Source organism: Miscanthus floridulus, chromosome 18 (genome assembly GCF_019320115.1).
Source record: "Miscanthus floridulus cultivar M001 chromosome 18, ASM1932011v1, whole genome shotgun sequence".
NCBI lineage: Eukaryota > Viridiplantae > Streptophyta > Magnoliopsida > Poales > Poaceae > Miscanthus > Miscanthus floridulus.
The window spans coordinates 14,155,843-14,161,482 of NC_089597.1; the positions used below are offsets into that span (position 1 = coordinate 14,155,843).

The 5,640-nt window shown below is 38.4% G+C and overlaps 1 pseudogene; it reads right to left on the minus strand.

The window, feature by feature from the left end:
* Positions 1 to 686: 686 nt before the first annotated feature.
* On the minus strand, positions 687 to 3,564 carry LOC136523324 (uncharacterized; annotated as a pseudogene).
* Between the last annotated feature and the right edge of the window lie 2,076 nt (positions 3,565 to 5,640).

Genomic DNA, 5,640 nt, shown 5'->3' on the forward strand with positions numbered 1-5,640 from the left:
GGTGAAAAAGATTGTAGTGATTTGATTGCTTCTGCTGCTTGGGAAATGAATAGATAGGAGAGGAATAGATAAGCAAGCTTTATTAAAGATTTGTCTTTATTCTATACTAGGTAGTGTGCCCGTACGTTGCTACGGGACAACTAAACTTTTATACTAAAAACACATGAATCTCACGATAAGATAACAATACTATAAAATTAAATACCAACGTTAAAGTTACAGTTAATCCAAAAAGCAAAGTTTGTGAAATTAACAGTCACGGAGAGCGCGGCGTCACAGGCTTATAAACTCTACTTTATAGACCTTTCCGTGATGCGCCTAAGATAATGTTTTATATCGGCAGGAAGAAATCTCTGATATCCATTTCATTCGTGCACCAATAAATCCACAAATAAGTTCCGTCGCATCTCCATACCATCATGTACACAGGCTCGAGTATATATGTCAATATTAGTGCCTGTCGCATGGGTAATACTGCGTCTCTTGAAAAATCTTCCACAAAAACTTAAAACAAAGTGTTATACTCACCGTATAAATATGTATGGCTTTTGATCTATTCCACGCAGACATATACTATAGAATAAGATATCCACTTAAGTGTCTGTGGCAAGATTCACGATCAGCGATATATAGAAATAGTTAAATCATAGGTATTATTATTGCAAGCTCTAGTGACTCTGCGTTAGTTACCCATCTATGTCCTCTGCAATGTTTCCTTCCTGTCTGAATTTCCATTTGAAGACATCCTCATTCCATCCAGGAATATGTACATTCACTGCGTCCGTGTACTGCAAGGTAAATCCAAGAGTGTACCTGGCATACATCAGCGCTGGTGTGTCTTTACACCAGTCTTCAATATGTCTAGGATCAATCATGATAAGCATCTTCTCCTTCTGATCGAAAACATAAAGAATATACTTTCGAATGTGTGGCCATGGCAAAAGAAACTGCAAACATGGTAGCGTTTAGAATAGTATATAGGAAACAAGTAATAAAAGCAGGAGCAAGCGACTTACATATCTGCATTGTGCTAAGCTGTATTCCATATCCTCACATACACCAATCGCAGCAGCCATTTCTTTCTTAGTGTATTTTTACGGTATTCTGGCATTTTTGTTAAAGCACACATTTTCTGGAAGAGAAGGATATCGAGAGTCAGGATTAGTATAACTTGGCCTACTTTATACAATTAGGAGAACAACAAATAAGACAATATAATATAGCATGATAAGAATTTTAAAAATATGCTTACACAGAATCTCAGGTCCATGTGATGCTTCGTAATACTATTGTATTTTTTCATTGTATTGTACTCTTGAGCTGCCTGAAAATGGACACCTAAGTTGAAACAGTTCTCAGAGATGTCTCGATTGTTCATTAACAACTCTTGTAGGTCCTTGACACTTAGGGCAATCTTGGAGGGATGAAAACCTTTAACCCAAGGCTTTCTGCAAAGCATTAGACACAGATGATGGTTTTCGTCATATAAGATAGCACACTATTATTAGTAAATAAAGTAATTAAAATAAGCATGTAGCTTACTTCAACGTCGCTTCATCCAGAATTGCCATGACGTAATCACATAGTAACTCAGTCATCTCTTTCTTGTTCATTGGCATGTCTTTCGTGGCCTCAAATGCCCAAAACTCATCAGGGTCTTGGTTGGCATGGATTTGTGGGGATTTATTCTGAGTTTGTATGTGTGGAGGGGTGCCCGTTTGAACCACTAAGCATTCGGCCTCCTTATAATGTTTTCTCTTTTTCGTGGACACTTGATCAGCCATCTTTGGATTCTCTATTATGGCACAGTTGCTTGGGCTTCCAATATTTTCATCCCTATCAAGATATGGAGCACCCTTTCGTTTGTTTAACTCTGACGATAGCAAGATCACCGCAAGCTTCAATCTAAATTCTTTCATATCATCCTACACGATAGTATGAACCTAATTAATTATTAATTAAAAACCCATAGCTAGTGCACACTCATAACTTGTGGTAAGACGCATAGTTTACCTGATTAAACTCGTCTGACAAATCGTTCCCAGTCCAATACTCCATAAAGTTTATTAAGAATAAACCGCATGAAAAACTACATACAACATTAATAGAGGTTCAGGCTCACATTAGATCAAAAAGGCAAAGACACATAAAATTCAACTTATATGACATGCCATTATTTCTAACGTACCCATCTGTTTGTAATAATTTCCCATGGAAAATCTCCCTAACCGGCCAGGTATCAACCTCAACATCTAGCCATTTATGCTCTTTCGGGTCTGTCTCCTCCAATATGAAATCTATCTGTTTCCGCAATCTAGCTCACTATTTGTTCATAGAAGAACGAATCAATCAGCATTTGTAAAATATAAAATGTGTACAAATAGCTGTGTTAGGAAATAATGACAATTTTATTGAGGTCAACACGTCCAAACATGTTGCCCAAAGAGTCTAGCACCTGAATCTCACGTTTGATGGCGTTTATAACAGCAAGGTACCAATGTGTATTTGTAACATTTATTGAAAGGAACACCTATCAAATCAAACAATAAACATTTTGTCAGGCATAAAAAATTGATAATGAAAGACCAATAGATCATTTAAAAAATTGCTACCACGTCATGCTTCAAGTAAGCTAGCACCCTTTGAACTAAACCAGGACGTTGTGAAGTGCCACGGTTAGGGTAATTGGCTTCAATGGTCTCATCCTTTTCTCCATCCCGCTTCATGATTGCAACTAAGCACGCAGTTTCAAGATAGACTGTACCTCCTGGCCTCTTTTCAAGCCCTCCTAAGCCTTGAGTAGTTTAATATAAGCATTGATGACATGCATACATTTCGCCATTAGAGAGAAAGAGCATTGAAGTTGGCAATGTTTGATTGAGTATTATGACTTGCATCTGTTACCTCGTCAGACAAGTATTCATATGGCTGGAAAAGACATTCCATGTGGTTTCTCGACACCAGAACATCATCTATGAGCACAAGCTCCTCATTCCCAGGTGAAGATGGAATTTTTTGACAGATTCAATTATGGCTCTATCAGTATTGGTACAAACATAATCTGAAAAAGAGGATTAAATTAAAGTATACAACAATAGTTAGCAGTTTTTCTAGGTTAATCCATCAAAAAGAAAATATCAATACCTTCTGGGGCAACCGGTGAAGACATAGATTTTTTGGGTTTATTTTGTATGATTATGATTTTCGAAAGTCCTTTTTCTTCCGTCGGATCTACCCCAGAAGTTGATAGGGCCTTTTCATCATGGGCCGTGCTAAAGCCCTGGTCAACTGGTAGAGCTTCGTGGGTAACTTTTGTACTCATGCTTTCTTGCAACCATCTAGAATCATCCATAGGCTCACTGGAATTTTCTGTTTGTACAATATCTTCTAAGGGGCCTCCATTTTCCTTTGAAACCTTTGCATCTGAACTATCCATCGAGACCTAAAAGACGTACTTCATTATCATTCTATCACATAAATCAGTGTATGAATAACCACACAGTAAAGAAAGTCTATCACATAAATCAGTATATGATCTAACCACACAGTAAAGAATGTATTTGAAGTCACACCCTGAGCCCCTGGCCTTTTGTCGTTAATTCTGCATTCCAAAGAATAAAAACAAAAGGAACAATAATTAGTAGGATTTTTATGCAGTCCACAGTCCTCCTCGAGGGCACAGCAAGACGGCGAAGGCGATGGCGGCAGGCGACGACGATGGCGACATGCTATGACGAAGCACAGCCGGTGCGCGAGGGATGGCGTGAGGGCGAAGGCCGGTGTGAGCGAGGGCGAGCTCAGCTGGCGAGGGTGGGTGCTATGGCGAGGCCACAGGATTTATAGCAGAGGATTGATAGCAGTCTCTCTCTTTCCTTTTGTCTTAATTCTCTTTCCTTCTGTGTTAATTCTCTTTCCTTTTGCTCGTTGTCATGTATGTTGGTGCATGCAAACATGCAATGTGTATATGGATAGCACAATAATTTTCTACTTCCTATTTTGCCGTGATTCCTCTATCACATGACAGGCAATATTCAATCAAGGAGAATGGCACCGATCAATCAGTAATCAAGGAGAATGACATCAAATTCTATATCATATTTAATGGTGCTGCTTGTTGATAGATACTGCATCGTATTATGTGTATACCTTGTTAAGTTTTAAGTTAATCTCCTGTACTTATCCTAGTTTGCTCTTGCCGATTAAAAATATATGCATGTGTTTCAGCTCATATATTTGTAGCTATATAGCAGCAGTTCATTTCGGTTTGGCATAGCAACAGTTCAGTTCGGTTTTGAGTATTTTTTCACTCTTCCAATTAGCAAGTATTGAAAATAATCATTTTCAAGGGGATGGTGGTGGTCACCTCGATGCGTTCACCGCTTGGATGAGCAGAAAGTATTTTTATGCAGTCCGCAGTCCTCCTCGAGGGCACAGCAAGACGGCGAAGACGATGGCGGCAGGCGACGACGATGGTGACGCGCTATGACGAAGCATAGCCGGTGCACGAGGGAGGGTGCGAGGGCGAGCTCAGCTGGTGAGGGTGGGCGCTATGGCGAGGCCACGGGATTTATAGCAGAGGATTGATAACAGTCTCTCTCTTTCCTTTTGTCTTAAGTCTCTTTCCTTCTGTGTTAATTCTCTTTCCTTTTGCTCGTTGCCATGTATGCTGGTGCATGCAAACATGCAATGTGTATATAGATAGCACAATAATTTTCTACTTCCTATTTTGCCGTATTCCTCTATCACATGACAGGCAATATTTAATCAAGGATAATGGCACAATCAATCAGTAATTAAGATTAACCTATAATCAATGTGTAATAGCTGAGATTCAGCTTAGGTAGCACAATAAATCTGATGTTTTGAATTACATGCCAAGCGTTATAGCCAATCATAAGCAGTAGTCGCAAAAGTGACCATAGACAGTAGGGTAACTCATTTTAAGAGCCTTTTTAAGTAACTATTATACATTGAAGCCAAGTTTATTGTTTTATATATCAGGAAAACAAAATATATAATCAAGTGTATTGTACAATCTATTTATTTGTAGCGGTGGCAATGTAGGTACCATTGGCAAACTGCAACTGACATGACTGTACAATTCACCTAATGTGGAATGTCATAAATCTCCAAGTTTTGGAAGCCGAGTTGAAGAAAATGAGCATGAAATTTTAGGAATCTTGAGTTGAAGAAATCAGATCACAAGGCTGCAAGGAAACAAAAAAAATCACTTAGATTAACTTCCTATACCACTGTAAAGGTGGACTTAATTGGTATTTGGAGTAACGACATGTAGATTGCCGGGCAAAAACTACCAGGAAGATGATCGATGGGACCTTAAACCTCAAAGTAAGTGCGAAAAGAAAATAGCATTTAATTAAAGAAAGAAATGTATGGGAGTCATATAGTATACATGGTGTCCAATTAAAGTGATAGGCGTAAAATTACAATAAACTGAAATGCAAAACAACCTTTGATATGAAATTAGAATAAACCAAAATGCAAAATGTTAATTTCAAAACCAGCAGATATTCCATATGATAAATAGAGAAGGCGCATATAATCTAAAAATGTCACATTGAAATCTAAGGACCATGGTAAGTGGGTCTAGAGTTGAGTTCACTATACCTACTTATTTCA